The sequence below is a fragment of the Pristiophorus japonicus genome, chromosome 2 (assembly GCF_044704955.1).
Source record: "Pristiophorus japonicus isolate sPriJap1 chromosome 2, sPriJap1.hap1, whole genome shotgun sequence".
Taxonomy (NCBI): domain Eukaryota; kingdom Metazoa; phylum Chordata; class Chondrichthyes; family Pristiophoridae; genus Pristiophorus; species Pristiophorus japonicus.
Window position 1 is genome coordinate 237,422,040 of NC_091978.1, and position 18,855 is coordinate 237,440,894.

General features: G+C 43.9%; 1 protein-coding gene across 3 annotated transcripts in view; it reads left to right on the forward strand.

Annotated features, from left to right (window-relative positions):
- antxr2a (ANTXR cell adhesion molecule 2a) overlaps positions 1 to 18,855 on the forward strand; it is a 372,665-nt gene that overhangs the window by 351,624 nt on the left and 2,186 nt on the right. The gene's annotated exons all lie outside the window — the stretch shown is intronic.

An 18,855-nucleotide genomic window follows, 5' to 3' on the forward strand; every position in this document is an offset into this window, starting at 1 on the left:
AACCCTCATCGAATTTAAAAAGTACTTGGATGCGAAACTTGAAGTGTGGTAACTTGCAAGGCTACGGACCAAGAGCTGAAAAATGGGCTGAGGCTGGATTGCTCTTTTTTCAGCCGGCACGGACACGATGGGCCGAATGGCCTCCTTCTGTGCCGTAAATTTCTATGATTCTAATCATTTGTTCTAGTGAACCAGCTGGTACATCGCACACTGCAGGTGAACATTGTCTTTGGCAGCAGCACAAAATGGGTGGTTTGGGCAGAGTGTGAAATGCACTACTGGTTCACTACCACCAAGCTGAATTTCACCTTCGCTGTTCATTCATTTCACCTTCGCTGTTCATTCATTTCATATCCGGGTGGAAGCCACCCCAGAATTGTCGGATGGAAATCACCTTTCTTTGAATACTATAAAAGACCGAGGTTAGGAAGTTGTTTAAATAATATCAGGCCAAATTACAGTGGCCACAGATCCATGGCACAAAAATGCTTACAATTTATTTGAATACTGAATTGGCAGGTTCACTCAGAGAGACCATAGTAATGGTAGATGTGAAAACCGGAGGGAATGCTCGATGTTGGAATTCAGGAACATTTTCAGAACACAATATGCCAGACACGGGACTACTTGATTCTGATTGTGGAATAAGTAAAAGAAAAGTTTTATTCCACAATACTAGTATACTTCATCTTCATGAGCATAAACATTCACCAAAAGCCAATAAGGTATTATAACCAAAATTACAGAATATGTCATTTATTTTGATGGGTTAAGGAAAGATATCAATATTATGCTTTTCATTAACCAGAGCTGTTGCAAAGTAAGTTCATCGGAAAGGATTTTGCCCCATTCCTTTATATTGATAATGTGATGCAGACACAGATGCAGGCCACTGATAAATAGTTTCAACATTTGAAAACACAGTGACACAGCTATATTAAACTTATCATACATTTTTCACTCTGTGTTCAGTGTCACTGGTACCATGGCTTGTACGGATACATCTGTGGGATGTTGCCACATTATTCAGCAGTGGCCACATGTAGACAAGAGATGTAGTAGCTATGTAATGATTTATTACCTATTATTGTAAATGAAAACATTGTCCAGTAAGCTTAGGGTTACAAATTTTAAAATAATAGATTGTTTTAAGTATCTCCACCTTGTTACAGGAAAGTTTTAATTTTGTGAAGAAATAGAGGGCTCTGTAGAAATAAGCGGTTATATTCAGTGAACTTGTATCAACTGCGAGCTAGAGGGAATCTGATTTCACTTATGAAGGTGAATCGCCACAAGAGAAAGTGACTTTTAGCCTGTATGCCTGTACTATATTCAAGTCTTTGGAGTTGAAATAATACCATGTGACATTTATAATGTAGTGTTTGTGATCTGTTCACTACCTTAAAATTTGTTAGGCTATTTATTTTAAATGGTTTAATAATTTGCCTAAAATGGCAAACAGAGGAATTTCATACAAAAATGTTGAAGTATGCAGGACAGATATTGCACAGCAGTATTTCACTTCTCTAACACCAGAGGCATTAAAGGATTACACTGCTTCAAAAAGGCACCCCACCACTACCTTTTCAGAACAACATGGGATAGGCATTAATTGCAGATTTGCCAGCGTCATCCACATCGCAAGAACAAGTTTATTTTTTTAAAAAAGCAAAATAACCATGTGCACTTCCACAATCCGTTTCATGGTGTAATGAGCAATGATTTACTCCATGCCATTGCTTACTCTGTTCCCCTCCTTGACTGTCTCAAGCTGAGTCAGACTTTTTGTAGCTTTAGGATCCTGTTTGACCTCGAGCTGAGCTTCCAAATCCTTTATGTCACAACGATCACCTACTTGCACATTCATAACACTTGCCTCTGCATCACCCTCAACGCATCTGCTGCTGAAACTTCATCCATTGGCATTGTCACCTCCAGGTTCAACTATTCCAATGCACACACTTGGTCGGCCTTCATTTTCCACCCTCCACAAACTTCAGCTCATCGAAATCTCTGCTGCCTGTATCCTGTCCTGCTCAGAGGTCTGCCCTCACTGACCTATATTGACTACCAGTCCCCCAACATCTCAAATTGAAAATGATTATCCTTGTGTTTAAATGCCTTCACGGCTGCAACCCTCCTTATCTCTGTAACCTCCAAGCCTGCGATCAACCCAGATCTCTCTGTTCCTCTGACTCTTGCGCATCCTTCGTATCTTCACCCCACCATTGGCCGCCTAGGTCCCACTCGCTGGAATTCCTGCCCCAAGCCCTTCCATCCCTCCACCTCCCTCCTCCTTTAAAACCCTCCTTAGTCTCCACCTCTTCGAACCAAGATTTTGGTCAACCCTCCGCACCTTTCTGTGACCAAATTTCCTTATGCCTCTGTGACATGTTTGGGGCTATTTTTCTATGTTAAAGTTATTATCTAAATGCAAGCTTTTGTTGTTTAAATAAAGGGTATTGTCTTTCCAATTCTAATGGATTGAATCAAACATTGATGGTCCAGTAGGAGTTTCCAATATGTGCTGCTGGCAGGTGAGGCTCCCAGATAGTAGTGAAGGGACACAAAGTTATCCCTAGCATGTCTAACGGTTATTAAAACGGTTGATAAGTTGGCTGAAAACCGTAGCATGATTCAGGAAATGGAGTTTAAAATTAACTTTGTGCTCCTCAAGCACTATTGATTCAAAATATGAACTCTTTCTCAATAGCAAATTTAGTTCTGTTTTGTTTTGCTCTCTGAGGTTATCCATTTTATTTACAGAAAAGGGTCTGTTACACAACGAAAGCTCTTTGAAGTTGTCAAAATCTGCGTGTTTTAAAAAGTAAATCAAATAGTGATTACCAAAATAATTTCTCACATCAATAAATGATCTTTGGTCCAGTGTAGAATTCAAGACATTTTACCCCTCAGAAGATTTCTTTAGTTCAAAATGTTCTTTGAATTAATTAAACCTTCTGGTCGACTGCCAGTTAATATTGAGCCTAGCATACTTACATTCACATCAAGATATTTACTGCTGTTAATCAATCTCATAATTAATTATTCCACAGTAATAGTGTCCCCTTAGAACGTTAATGGCCCAGAAATTGCGGTTGGTGGCTCCCCGTGGGCGGATGCGTCCGACCGCAAACATTTCTACGAAAGTACCTGATGGTCCCGGAGGTTTGAAGGCTTGCTGCCCTGGGCCTCTACCTATCCCAGGAGTGTAGAGGTTACATGCGTATCAATGGGATCACATGGGCTGGCCCAACCTATCAGAGTAGGGGATCCCCATTCATACTTATGGTAATTCCATATATACAGAGCCACCATAGATATGAGTGAGAATAACTAAAAAAAACACATATTTCAAATGAATAAAAATAGAATTTTATTCATTACTTAAAACAATTTAAAAAAAAAATAAGTTTACATATTTTAAAAGGTCTAAAAATAAACTTACCTTACCTTACAGGACTTTACATGGTTAAATTATTAAAAATTGTATTCTTCTGCACTTTAAAAGTCTTATGCTGATAATCGCCTGAATCTCCGCCCGCGGAGGCCCTTTAGTTTCAGTTGCGTGCAATCTGTCAAGAGAATTTTTGGCAGATTGCAAGTGCCGGGTTTAGGCACAGGCGCTTCGCATACCCAAACACAGAACTTGCGGGGCCCCATGGATGTACACGCGCCTGTGGGGAGCGCAATTTCAGGCCCATTATTATACTGACTACATAGTCGTAATGAAATAAGAGAAAAATCTTCATTATTTTTACAAATTTAATTTGAATCAGAAAAAAGTAATTCAAAATAATCCATGCATCAAAAGTTTTTTTTTAAATTAAGGTGATCCTGAATTGATTCTGACGGTTTGACTGTCAAAAGCCATTCAGATTTACTTTAAGATATCATGAATAGATCCTGTAACTTGTTTCCAGAACGATGGAAAGGGGAAAAAAAAGCCATGGTTTTCAGTAACCCATTCTGGGAAGTCCAAATTTGTTGATGTCATATGAGGATAGGCTGCCACATTTGCAATCAGCATGACACACCAGAGGCAAATGGAGCAGTAAACACTCCCACATACTGCATAGCTCAATAAGCCACTGGCAGTCCATGTAAGCTCATATGAGCAAGAATAGGAAATCCAGCCCCTTGAACATTTAATGCCATTCAATTAGATCATGGCTGATCTGTACCTCAACTCAATTTACCGGCCTTTGACTATATCCCTTGATAACCTTACCAAACAAAAATCTATCGATCTCAGCCTTGAAAATTTCCATTGACCAGCATCCATGTCCTTTTTGGGGAGGAGTTCCAGATTTCTACTGCTTCTGTAGAAAAAGTCCTTCCTGATTTCACTAGCACCAACATTCCACAAGCCTTTTTGATTACCTTTTATACGTGTGCACTAGCTTTTAATGATTTGCGCACACGGATACCTGAAACTCTTTTGAGTTTACCTGCGAAAACATAAAACATTAAACGGTGCCACCCGACCTGGGTGACACTCCAGACATTTACAAGGTCCTTTTTTTTTTTCCCCCCTTTTTTGTTTTTTTTTGTGTTTTTCTTTTTTTTTTTTTTTTTGGGCACTAAAATCACAATTTTCCCCAGTGCCCCCTATAAAAGAGAAGGGGGACACTAAAAGCACCGGCAATGAAAACAAATTAAACTTAAAAACGTAAAATCAAATTAAAATTTGGTTGCCGGGCGTGATGATGCACTCCAGTCCCTCCGGTGCCCACCTCTCGCGGAAGGCCGCGAGCGTACCGGTGGACACCGCGTGCTCCATCTCCAAGGACACCCTGGACCGGATGTAAGAGCAGAAGAGAGGCAGGCAGTCAGGTTGAACGACCCCCTCGACCGCCCGCTGCCTGGACCGGCTGATGGCACCCTTGGCCGTGCCCAGGAGCAGTCCTACGAGGAGGCCTTCGGACCTACCCGCTCCCCTCCGCACAGGGTGCCCAAAGATCAGGAGAGTGGGACTGAAGTGCAGCCAGAATTTCAGGAGCAGCCCCTTCAAATAATGGAACAGGGGCTGCAACCTCGTGCACTCAATAAAAACATGGAACACGGACTCCTCCAGACCGCAGAAATTGCAGGCGGCCTGGGAGTCCGTGAACCGGCTTAAAAATTTGTTGCACGGCACTGCTCCGTGCACCACCCTCCAGGCCAAGTCCCCGATGAATAGTGGGAGGACCCCTGCGTAGAGTGCCCTCCATCGGGGACCCCCGCCTCCTCCGGACGGCAAGATGGTACGCCATGGCGTGTCCGGACGGCCGGCGAGGATGGCAAAGTTGAGGGTGTGCAGGAGCAGCCCGTACAGGAAACCCCTCCGCGCGGAACTGAAAGGCGCGGAGGGGATTTCCCCGAGGCGGCTCAAGTTGTGAGGCGCCGGCCCCCGAGGGAGGTTCCGGGGTTTGGCGCCGATGAGGAATTCCGTCCGGACGGGGGTCAGTTCGGACGGGATCTCCCCACGTGCCTGAGCCTCCTCGATGCACCTAACGGAGTCAGGGCCCAGAGCTGTTTTTAGCGACTCGATGGCATCGGCCGCGTGGCGGACGTTGGCAGAATTTAGGCGCCGCGCCAGCGTGTCTGGCGCCATCCAGCCCGCTCCTCCGCCATCGAGCAGGTCCCTGACCCTGGTCACCTCACCAGCCACAGCCCTCTCTTCCGACCGCCACATAAAACCTCGGCCGTGGAGGTACGGATTCCCGAGCAGCGGTTCCTGCAGGACGGCCGCCACTCCAGCCGGCGGAGAGCTGCGCTTGGTGGAGACTTTGTTCCAGACCCTGATGAGTTCCCTGTAAAAGACAGGCAGCTCCCGGAGGGCGGTCCTGGCACCCTCCAAGTTCACGGATACCTGAATCTCTTTGCTCCTCCACAGCTCCTGATTCCAATTATTCCAATTTTTCTTTCTCAGATCTAAAGTGGATGAATTCACACACTTCCCCACAATGAACTCCATCTGCCATTATTTTGCCCACTCACTTAATCTGTCTATATCCTTTTGTAACTTCCTTCTCCCATCCACACAACTTACTGTGCCTCCTAACTTAGTGTCATCTGCAGACTGGGATATACAATACCTTATTCATTCATCCAAGTCATTAATATATATGGTGAAAAGGTCATGTGAAGAGTGGTACCAGAGGGTTTAGGAAAGGGGAGAGAAAAACTGAAAGAAATAAAGTGGATCTCGACACAAAGCTAACAGGAACATTTTTGCAAAGTAGGATGTGTGGTTTGAGTGCTGTATACACCTAGGGGTGAATTTTTGGTTACCTAACGCCTCAGTTAGCGGCCAGAGGGGGCATTAATAGGAGCGTAAGAGGTTACCGACCAGGAGCGCAGCGATAAGCGTTCCGACTGAAAATTCCTTAGAGGCTCACCGGGGGAGCAAACCAGTAGAGCCTGACTGCTGACATTCGCTCCAATCATGATGTATTCTTGGCGCAATGCCCACGCTTGTGCCCCGGTCGTAAAATTAGGTGCGGCCGCCTCACTTAACAGCCGCCAAGAACAACATGTGGACAAACAATTGGTACAGGCTTGCAGAGTCTTTTACTCCTGGCGACTTAAAGGGATGAGGACGCACTTCCGTCAGAGGTCACAGTCAGTGCAATGTTTACACACAGCACGGTGCATGAGCCTCCAAGTTTTCAGCGGCAGATGGACATACCAGTTGAGTTTAAGAGAAACCTATTTCTAAAACTTTAATGGGGGCATTACTTGTTCGCCAGCGTCACATTCTACACGCTCCAGCAAAACGTCATGAAGAGAGAAGGGCTGTTGGCCATGTAGGTGGCCGAAGAAGGAGCGTTCCTAGACGTCGGGGCAGGAGGCCTTACCCCCCCCCCCCTACCCCTCCATGGCTTTACCGGTGGCAACACTCATACCTGGACCTGTCTGAGGAGCAGTGTGTCAGAAGGCTGCGCTTCTGAAAGGAGGTCATTGCAGAGATATGCCGCCATCTGCAGGAGGACCAACATCCTCACATCGGCACCAGGATTGCGCTGCCCGTCGCAGTGAAGGTCATGGTGGCACTCGGTTTCTATTTCTCCAGCTCCTTCCAGACTATATCAGGGAACATATGCAACGTCTCACAATTCACAGCACATCGCTGCATCTGCAACGTCACACAGGCTCTGTCCAGGTGGAATGGACTTCCATTTCCAGCAGCACACTGCCACTCCTCTGGGGTGGTGCCAGAGCATTAGGAGAAAAATGTGCCCCCATAGATTAGAAACATAGAAAATAGGGGCAGGAGTAGGCCATTCGGCCCTTCGAGCCTGCACCACCATTCAATAAGGTCATGGCTGATCATTCATTTCAGTACCCCTTTCCTGCTTTCTCTCCATACCCCTTGATCCCTTTAGCCGTGAGGGCCATATCTAAGGGCCATATCTAACTCTCTGTTGAATATATCCAATGAACTGGCATCAAAAACTCTCTGCGGTAGGGAATTCCACAGGTTAACAACTCTCTGAGTGAAAAAGTTTCTCCTCATCCCAGTCCTAAATGGCTTACTCCTTATCCTTAGACTATGTCCCCTGGTTCTGGACTTCCCCAACATCGGGAACATTCTTCCTGCATCTAACCTGTCCAGTCCCGTCAGAATTTGATATGTTTCTATGAGATCCCCCCTTATTCTTCTAAACTCCAGTGAATACAGGCCCAGTCGATCCAGTTTCTCCTCATATGTCAGTGCTGCCATCCCAGGAATCAGTCTGGTGAACTTTCGCTGCACTCCCTCAATAGCAAGAACGTCCTTCCTCAGATGAGGAGACCAAAACTGAACACACTATCCCAGGTGAGGCCTCACCCCGGCCCTGTACAACTGCAGTAAGACCTCCCTGCTCCTATACTCAAATCCCCTAGCTATGAAGGCTAACATACCATTTGTCGTCTTCACCGCCTGCTGTACCTGCATGCCAATTTTCAATGACTGATGTACCATGACACCTAGGTCTCGTTGCACCTCCCTTTTCCTAATCTGCCACCATTCAGATAATATTCTGCCTGACCTGCTGTGGCACCGTCTGTTCCCCGTCCAACTGTGGTGAAGACAGAGATGATAGCGGCAGACACAGCTTGCATGGCATCACTCTGAGACTGAACGAACGCAGGGAGTGGCTGAAATGCTTACCAGTCTAGACAGACATGCTTGGTCTTAGTGGATTGCTGAAAGGCACGGCCCATGCTAGAGGCGGCCTCAGCCACACTCACAACAAGTGCATTCACACTCCGTGGCACACTCCCCAATGCACCCATAATCTCACAGTGCATCTGCGATGACCCCCTGTTCAGAGGCTCCCAATCAAGGTCCTCACCCACCTGACTCTTAGCAGGACTACTGGGCCGACTTGCCGTCTGGAGAGCTGGTCCCCGATCTTCCCCTCGCGTTGCTGCAGGCCACTGGGTTCAAGAGCATCAGCATCTGGGAAGCCCTGGAAGTTGGTGGTGTCCTCCACCGAGCTGGTGTCCCCACTTGCGGTACTGGGATCAGGTTGGTGACCACACACGTCCCGACATCCTCCTCATCCTCCCCCTCGTGTGAGGACGCTGGCTGACAGGCAGGCTGCGGCTCATTTGATTCATCATCTGTAAGCACAAAGCAACACAAGTGTGGGTAACAGTTGGGGAGGGGGCAGGAAAGCAAGAAGGAGGGGACATCGTTATTTTGTAGATACATGTTGTAAGGATGTGGGATGAAGGGTGAGGGGTATCGCAGAAAACAGACTTCTCATTGACAAATCACCAGTGTCCGGTTGCCACCATTCCGACTGCTGAGCCCTTGAGGTCAGACACTCACTCCTCAATGGCGCTGAGGTCCTGGAGGTCTGGCTTCCCTCCTCCCATCCGCTCCTGCTCTCGCATGTTGTGGGCGAGCTGGGCCTGCAATGAGCAAAACAAGAGGTTGTCTTTGGTGCTGTAGCTACTGATGTGCAACATCTGTCTGTAGCAATTGACTCACTACTAATGTCGCGAAGTGTGAATGTCTGCATCTCAGCCTGCATGGCAGCTCACAGTGGATGTGTAAAAGTTGGGCTCTGGGCACAAGGAGCTATGAGTAAGTATGAGGCTGAAGGCCCGTGACTGCATATGGAGAGTTAAAAGGTGTTGTTGGTGTCCTCAGGCTGAGTTGGGAGCTAGAAGGTGAGAGATGCTTGGATGGGCGGGGCGTGTTTTGTAAGGGTTAGCTTTGAGTGTGTCTACAGCAACAAGGACCATGGTCTGTACAGATAGAGAAGGTGTGGGCAGTGTCAAGCAGTGAGGCTCACATAAAGGCATTGCAAGGATAATGTAACAGGTACTCACCCTGACGACACTAGTCAGGTCATTGATTTTTTTCCAACATTGAGTGGCACTGTGTCACAGGCAGAGACAAGTTGTGCTGCCTCCTGCCACAGCCTCCTGAACACTCTCGGGTTGGCCTTCGTCCCCCTCCGGGCAGCAGGGCATCTTGGCGCTGTTCCACAGCCTCCATGGTCGCCCCAGTGGCCGTGTCTGAGAAGCGGTGCACACGTTATTGACCTGCTTGCGGCATCCAAGCTCCCGGTCTCAGGTGAATGAGAGTCTTGAAGTGCACATACTTATAGTTGAGTTGCCGCCCCTTTCAGACTTGGCAGTTCCCGGGATCTGACTCGGAGTTCCGCACATGCGCAATGGGTCCGCCAAATTTACTGACTAAACTTTCGTTATGGCCCCCCCCAGCTCTGGTGTGCAACGGCTGATTTAGCGCCCCTGTCAGCTCTTTATCCGATTCTGACGAATATCTGGACAGTGGGCACAATCTTTTCAAGGCGCTAAAATTAACGCTCCGCCTGGAATACCGCCCCAAATGAGACGCGACCGAATTTCTCCCCCCTAGAGTTAGATCGGAGATTGGATTCTCTCAATGCATAACATTCAAAAAGGAGCATTATTTGTAAGAAAATACATTCTTGCAGCATAAAGTCACATCTGGATTCCACACCCTGACATCAACAACTTGGTCCAGTTACATTCTTGATCTGAGTACACTGAATGCTGTCTTTTGTGTGGAGTAAAATACTTTTAGCAATTAATTCATAACATTTTCAGTTAGTTTCCCCCCCCCCCCCCCCGCCCTCCAGACAAGATCCTGGGTTTATCATTTTTTTAACCTTGGTAATCCTTGGAAAGAGTTGCAGTCATTTGGAACCTGTTGGATCTGTACTCCCTATGCTGAAAATCTGCCTCGATCACATTCATGCACTAGTGCCATCTGTGTCTGCTGTACCTTCTGTGAGGTAGCCGTGGCCAATCTAATGGCAGCTAGCTGAAAATAGGTTTGAAACAGCAAGTGCCTGTGCCCAGAGCTGTTACATGGCAGTGACGTGCATTTGCTTTGATGAAATCAAGAAACAGCAGTTAAGAATCGCAGCAGTGCATCAAACAGGAAACATCTGCAGCTAGCATCTCCTAGTTATCTACCATCAGAAAAAAGTGATACATTTGCATTCCAAAGAAGCCGATCATTTTATTTTTAGTTCTCGCTGCTGCACCATAATGGGTGTCCTTGTATGACTGAAACATTTAGAACACAGAGGTGGAATTGTGTCAGTAATTTTTAAGGAAGTTTATTGCCAAATCTAGTAGCAGACAAGAAAAGGTTAATAAACTTCCGCTGGCAAGGATATTGCTGAATCAATTAAAACCCACATCCTGTCTTCCTTCGCAGCTGTACTAAGAAACTTCTGTCACAATCACCCACCCAACACAAGGCTTTGTTCATTTAAAAGCACTCTGTTTAACATATTTCTCTGATTAGAACCATTTTGAATTTACTTGAAATCTTTGCACTGAATAAAAGTCACAAAAGTAAAATGATTGCAGAAAGCAGACTTGAACACTCCACAATTTAAATATTCCAGTTCAGATTAAAACAATCCAAACCACACAGTTGTACAACTCACTCCCTTTATATTTAAACCACTTGAAAATATACACAGATTTTACATTAATTACAAAAGAACCCTAGCTACAAGATACAAATGGGACATTTTGGGGCCAATAATGTGACGATCACCCCACCCCATCCCTCACCCCCCCCCCCCCCACCACTTTGGCCTCATTTTCTGGGGAGCAGATGCACACCATGTGCCTGCCACCTTATTATCATCCCCTATATATATGTAGTATAAGAATAGTAACGCAAGTAAATTGGAAAACCATGGCATCTATTATGGGTTTGTAATTATATTTGATATTGACCTGCAGTAGTATTTTAAAGTCACCCTGGAATACAGTCACAAACATTGCTAATCTAAAGCCTAATCTCATTCAAAAAAACAATACAACTATAATTAAATGTAATTAGTTTGGGGAAGACATTTTATTCCGATGTGGACAACACGGAGATACATTTTCTTTCTTTTGCTAATCGTAGTAAAAATGTTTGGATTGAGTGTGAAGTGAACAAAGGAGATTTTGCCCATGCAAATTGTTTCTATAAACACATTTGTTTCAGAAGAGTTTTCATAAATGTTAACAAAAGAAGTAGATACGAATAAGCTGGTATTAAACGTTTCAGAAAGTATCTGGCTGAGACTATAGTGAAATTTGGACCATGGGCTTCTGGTTGACTCTGTGGGTATGGTGATTGGGATGTCATGTGTCTGGAGGAAGAGGAGGAGGAAAAGCAGGAAAGAGTCCAGTTGCTTGAAGCTGCAAGAAGGAAAGGCAGAAGCAGGGAAACCCACAGGAGGCCACACCCCACTAGTGTGAACAGACCAAGAACTTCATACCTGCAGTTTAGTGAGGTCCAGTAAGATAGGAAGCTCTGCTTTACCAGAAAGGCTGAAACAGAGCATCAAGTGCACCCCAGCACCAGGTAACACTCATCTTTGCCTGTGGTTCTGAAAGTAATTGGCCCTGATTTTTTTCGGCCTTGGGATCATTCCAGGCTACAGAAGTTGACATTAGCAAAATTAGTCGATCTACTGTGCATGCCTGCATCAAGTGAGAGCCAGATGTGCTGTTCGCCAGAGCCAATGACTCCATCTCCTTCCCTATGAAGGCTACAAAGCTGGAAGACAGGGCTCTGGGCTTTGCCAGGATTGCAGCCTTCCCCCAGATGCAGGGCATCATCGATTGCACACGTGTATGCTTTGGCTTGTGTGCTGCAACACAAGACACTGGAGTATATGTGAACAGGAAGGGCGTCCATTCCCTGAAGGTGCAGCTGGTGTGCAGTGACATGCAGGTCTGTGCCCAAGATTTTGACAGTCATTATGATGGCTTCACCCTGTCACAGTCCTTAATTCTGACTCTCTTTCATGCAGACCATCAGTCAGAGGTTGGCTGCTTGTGAGAAAGCTCTTAATAGAAGTCTTACCTTAGTAGCTCTGGCAAATCATTGAATTTCTTCCTACATTACTGCCAGGTATATTGTGAGAGACTCCTGGCATTCACATGCTCTGCGATCTCTGCCTACTGTTGCCGGACTGTCTGGCAGGGCACTCCATGTCTGTCTGCAGCGAACAACAGTTCTTTCCTCCTCCACCAAGACCTCCACAACACTGTCAGAGAAACTGGGGAACTCTAGCCACAGATATTTTCAGGCAGAGGCAGCTCTCTATTTTAACATTCAACAAAGGCACTTCCCATTTCAGAGGTGCAAGATGGCTTTAAATCATGGGAGCCTTGCTGGAATTCCTGCCCTACCCTCCCAAAGGCTGAGCTACCAAATACAAGTGCGAGTAGCGTTGACAGCCATTTGGCTGTTTACAATAATCCAGTAGCTTTCATGATCATTTCATCCACATCCCAGCTTTACATGTGACCAAATTCACATCTTTCCATGGTGGGTTTTAAACGAAAGCAGGGTTGCCAGTCCAGTATCATAACCACTATGCTACCATACCTATAATTGAAGCCAGATATGACTGTATCATAGAGTTTTGACCCAAAAGCCATCATAGTGGCACAGAGAACTTTCATAAGAGATCTCGCTCCTGTATTTATGGTCTGTGTAAGTGGGTCTCCAGTGCACATACCATTACTGTTTCCACATGCTCAATGGAAGACTGTAACCATGATATCACTCGTGTGGAATTCCTCTACACTACCCAGCCCATCTTCCAATGTCATGTTCAAGGATGTAAATAAGCACTGAATATGATCTTGTAACTCTAGCAACCTTCACTTGAAATCAGACCCACAAAGTCTCTACCCCCATACAACATAACATACTGACCCTCTGACCAGTAGCAGATAAGGTTTCTAGGTGAGATGCCTCTCTATCTTAATATTATATTATAGTTTGACTTGTACCGTACAGTGGTATCACTGGATGTGAGGATTTTTCCATATTGTCCAGAACACATGTGAAGGTTGCAGTTATTCATTCAGAGACAGGAATTGTCACCAAATTTCTCAATAGAGGTAATTGCTTGACATTTGTTTAATTCTTCTGGCTACTGGCAGATTTTAGTTTTAAATAGGGAGAAAGTGTCTTCAACCACTACCCCAGTATCTCTGCTTAATGTCTCACTCTGCGCAGTCTCATCATAGTCACATCTCATGCCCTATTGGAATGGTGTTTGCGTCAGGTAGGGATGATGTTCTTCAGTGCTCCACTGTGTTCTTGCTATATGACAAAAGCAGAAATAATATGAATATATAAGCACACTTATCCATTTGGGTCCTGTATTGCATTGTCATTACATGCATCATCATCATGGGAAGTCCCTTGGAATCGAGGAAGACTTGCTTCCATTCTTAACATGAGTTCTTAGGTGGCTGAACAGTTCAATACGAGAACCACAGTCTCTGTCACAGGTGGGTCAGATAGTCGTTGAGGGAAGGGGTGGGTGGGACTGGTTTGCCGCACACTCTTTCCGCTGCCTGCGCTGGATTTCTGAATGCTCTCGGCGATGAGACTCGGGTGCACAGTTATGCACTTGTACATAATCAGTGTGCATCCTTATGTTAATTTAACATATTTTACAAATCATAAAATTTCTTTTTAATCTGGTATCTACCATTCGTTTTCTTCTGCCCTCAAATCTCCACAGATTCAATGAGTTACAAATTCTTCCTTTCAAATAAATTCACCATTGTTTGCTCATATAATGTGTGCCCCATCAGATCTGGGTTTACCACCTGTTGCATTGCTGTGGCCTTTTATTATGTGTGAGTTTTTCCTTTAAACTTAAGTGTAGTGGGTTTTGGAACAGTGATTTGTCTGATGGAAATTCTTTCCTACCCGACATTCACTTTCTCATGGCATATACATAATGTTATTTGCATACCATGCTATTTTCACATCTAATATCTTGCTTGCTGTGACCTTGTTAATCTTTCTCCAAGTCATTACAGTGATTTTTTAGATATATATTTTACATTTGCAATGTTCCATCATGTTTGTGTGTCCTGTACTGCAGCTTTGTAGTAATATTCATGCATTATCTTTGAATGTCTCCTTAACTTCTGGACTTCCTGTCAGGGTTCTAAGAATGGGGAGACAGCATTGATGGTATCTGCAGTACACTGCCAATAGTTTGTACTTTCTCCGCATGTTGAGAGGGATGCCTCCCTCACCAAAATTTTGCTCACATCGCTCCATTATGGTGTTGAATGAACATAATGGTATTTAATTTGAGTTACAAGTAGGGTAGTTCTTTGAGTGTGAATAGGAACAGTCGAGGGATCGAAGTTGTCCCTCTGGGGATTCTGCCCTCTTGGGATTCTGAGTTTGAGCTACCCAATCTGATAGAGTGAAGCCTATCCTAAAGAGGAAGGAGAGTCGAGGAGGTGTACTTAAAGTTCAGATATTGTTGATGATTTTTTTTAAATGGAGAAAAAAATCAGGAGGGGTGTACAACAGCCAGACGATCCACTGCCGCCTATTTTACAACCCTGCCGTAATTGAAAGTTTCACCTAATGCTGTGTCTGAATGAGGAGGAGTTACTCAACATTATGTGAAGTTGGTGAGTTAACAAGCATTCCGAGGGATGGATTGCCCCCTGATTTACATACTCCATCTCTAGGACAGAAATTACTGTCAGAGATGTACTGTGGGTGCAAAAGAAAGAACTGGAGCCTATGCTTGGTGATGCTTAGAATTACTATGGACTGAAGAACTCCTCTCGATTTGTTGACTTTTGAACTGCAATAAGATGTATGACCTCATGTGGCCTGAATTCTCAGTGCCTTTCATATGACATATCCAGGAAATTTGCTGGCTCCTGTAGAATCAAGTTTTGTGTATGACAACTGATATTCCATCTTCCCAAGATGCCCACATGAAAAATTTTCTTTGTGCACGGCATGTATCAAAATCATAGACATGTTTATAATAAATACAATTGCAATCTTTACTTGGATGTAATTTTCAACTGTCATGTTTTAGCCTATATATCTTGCTCGGCACTTGATCCATGAAACTTAGGTGTTCACTTAATGCCATACGGTTGAAAAGATTAGTATGTTGGGGAGGTATGATAATTAGCAGTGCTGGTTGATGAGTTGTTTGCCTGGCAATTCATAAAGTAAATGGGCTCTTTCTTGACAATTAAGGATGCTAAATTTGTTTGGCTCCTCTGCTTTTATACCCAACTTCATATGGGACTTAAAGGGTATTGCGCTGTAAGTTCAAATGCTGAATCTTCACATAGCTGCAATGACTTGCCTCCATGATAGATATCTAAATTGAGTATGTTGTGCATTACACCCATGGACTTCAAAGGGTCTTGAAATGATGTTGATCAATCCTTACTGGGAGTTACTCTTAAGCTCAATTTTCAATCCCTCTGCCTGGAAGGAATGTTGTGGTGTACCCGTTATAGGTCCCACTTGTTTCCCTTCAACTGCCGAGAGAGGTCACGACCAAATGGTCTCATTAAGCATTTTTATTTTCCATTGGAATCATGGGGAATGCTGGATCAGTTCTATTGCTATATAACTTAATAATGGCAAGAGTTTTTGTTCTAATTTCTGCAGTAGCATGATAAAAGTGATCAATGTAAGGAGAACTGTTCCATTAGCTGTTTTAGTATTATTGGTCTCAATGGCAATGCTTTATAGCTTGGGGTTTTGGTACTTCTTGACTGCTTCTATAGTGCCATAAATGCGGTTTGCATTGCCAGAAGCCATTCAGTTATTTTTGTGATCTGCACTATTGATGACATTGCAAAATTATACAGTCCTGTATGTGCCATAATTGCCATCATTGACAGTTTTATGTCAGTTCATAGAGACCAAACTCCAATCCATCTTCATCTTGGGTTACTGATCCTGTCGGACAACCTATATTAATCAATTTGGAAATGCAAACAGTTAGGATTTGGCTCCAATGCATCATTTTCCTTTCTCGTATTAAAAGAGGGCATGTTCTCAACTTTCCAGAGCTCAAATTGGAAGGACAGCTTAAACTATTTATTTAACTGTTTGGCATCTGCCAAATTCAGAATGGTGACAGCATGGATCCTGAAGAGCAGCTCCATGTATGAGGTGTTGGAGTTCCATGGTGGAAGACTGCGATGCCGGGTGAGGGGCAAGGTTCTAATGCCTTCCCTTGGTATTTACCCTTCTGTTCCTTCAACCTTTATTTGTAACGTCAAATGTTTCAGGATGATTGATATACAGCCACTGTGAGGTTGTCATTTGTGGCAGGGGAAAGCAGTGCTTGTGTACATTGATATCTGTGGAATTGCTGACAGCAGACACCATTGGGTAAGTTTGCATCGGCACCACGTGGCCACTATCCTGGTCATTGTAGAACCTGCTCTATTCTGGATGGGTTCCATAATGGGCGACAGTCTGCTCTGATAGATTGCCACCCATGTGTTGAAGATAAACATTTACTTCTCCACATGTATCTTAAGGTTGCACATGTAAAAAATGATCTGCCTGTTCTGTATAGAAGAGCTTTGCTTAGTTTGGTTTTAAAAGTTTCCCACTAATCCCCAATCTGTTTGCTGTCATGCATGTAATTGATATTTTAATATAAAATTTATCTTGGCCAAGGTTAAGACAATAAAGAAGGAAATTATAGGATATATATTTCTACAACAATAATTAGCAAATTATTTGTGCATATATCTGCCTATGGATGTACAGAAATGCCATTATTCAAATACTATATTTGCCACATCAGCCAATCGTATGCAGTATCTTTATAATAAGAAGCTGCTTTTATCCAGACTTTTAAAAGAGTTAGAGAGAGTAAAATAAAGATTGGAACTTTCACATGAGGATAAGGTAGAAGCTCAAATATCATGAACAAACTTTGAGAAAAATGTAAAGTTTTTTAAAAATTGTAATTTTTTTTATCATAACAGAGAAACTTGACACTCCACAAATATAAAAATAAGTTTTCCAGGGCCAGAACATTTGTTTAGCAGTCAATGCGCTGTTAAAACCCCAGTTACACCTATCCCAACAAGCCTTAACATTTAATGGGGTATTTAACAGTGATATTACTGCAGAAAAGCCCAAGTTGTCTTTAGTTTCATTGATTACATGGATTTCCGGCTATGGAGGGGCCACAGCACAGGCTGTGTCGGAGCAGTGAATGGCTAAACGCCATTCAGGATTTCCACATTTAGATGCGCATGCGCTAAATCCTGAAGTTGCGGCTGGGTCTAAAGGGGTAATAACACCAAATGCTGGTAGTTCACCATCATTACCTACCACAAATTCCGGGCCAATGTGTTTGGCCTAAAATTATTTTTTTCTCTCTTTCAAGGTCGGTCTCTTATTCATTAGAGTGGGTGGGCTAGGCAAGTTTGTATTGTTCAGAAAATGGTTACAATACATTGAACTTATCGTCCTCAGTACGAGCTATGGCCATTATAGGGATACTTATATTTTACAGGGCTTGACAGGGTAGATGCAGGGAGGATGTTTCCCCTGGCTGGGGACTCCAGAACCAGGGGTCACAGTCTCAGAATAAGGTGTCGGCCATTTAGGACTGATATGAGGAGAAATTTCTTCACTCAACGGGTTGTAAATCTTTGGAATTCTCTACCCCAGAGTGATGTGCAAGCTCAGTTGTTGAGCATATTCAAGATAGGGATAGATAGATTTTTGGATATTATGAGAATCAAGGGATATGGGGATAGTGCAGGAAAGTGGAGTTGAGGTAGAAGATCAGCCATGATCTCATTGAATGGAGCAGGCTCGAGGGGCCAAATGGCCTACTCCTGCACCTATTTCTTATTTACCATAAATAGATTCACGCGTCCATGTGAAATCTATACAGGAATAATTCACTCCTTTTACTTTTCAAAGTCAAATTCAGACACAAAACATTCAAACTCATGAATAAAACCAAAAACTATTTTGTTAAACAATGAGTTTAGTATTAAAAGGTGCATTGGCATTTTCTTACCTTTTTTTGGATCTAATGTTGATATCAAGCACTAATGGATGATTGTATCATGGGTCAGATGCAGAGTCAATTTTCTTCTGCCTAATCCAAAATGCCCAGATTTGAAAAGACCCCTTCTGCTTCTGTATCACATCTTCAATTTTCCTCACCTGTGTTTGTTGTATTCTTTCTAATTCATGCTATAAATGAGGGTTGATGCACATCACAACCTTAATGCTGTGTATACATACCCACTAGGATCTATATTGAGCCTGCCCAGTTAGCAGTTAGGATCCTTGCAGCCATCAGGTGAGCCTGGGCTCAATCTGAAGCCAGGTCTCTGAGCTGAAAGGGCAGCGCTGTATTACCCAGCCTTCAAAAAGTTGTCTTCACCTCTATTGTGTAGCTGTTACTTTTGTGCCTTTTTGTGTTTACTTATATTTCTGTGGAGACACAGATGGAAAGCCAACTGTGGCATTCAGCAAAAGTGACAAAACAATCCAGGACATGATGGTATAATTAT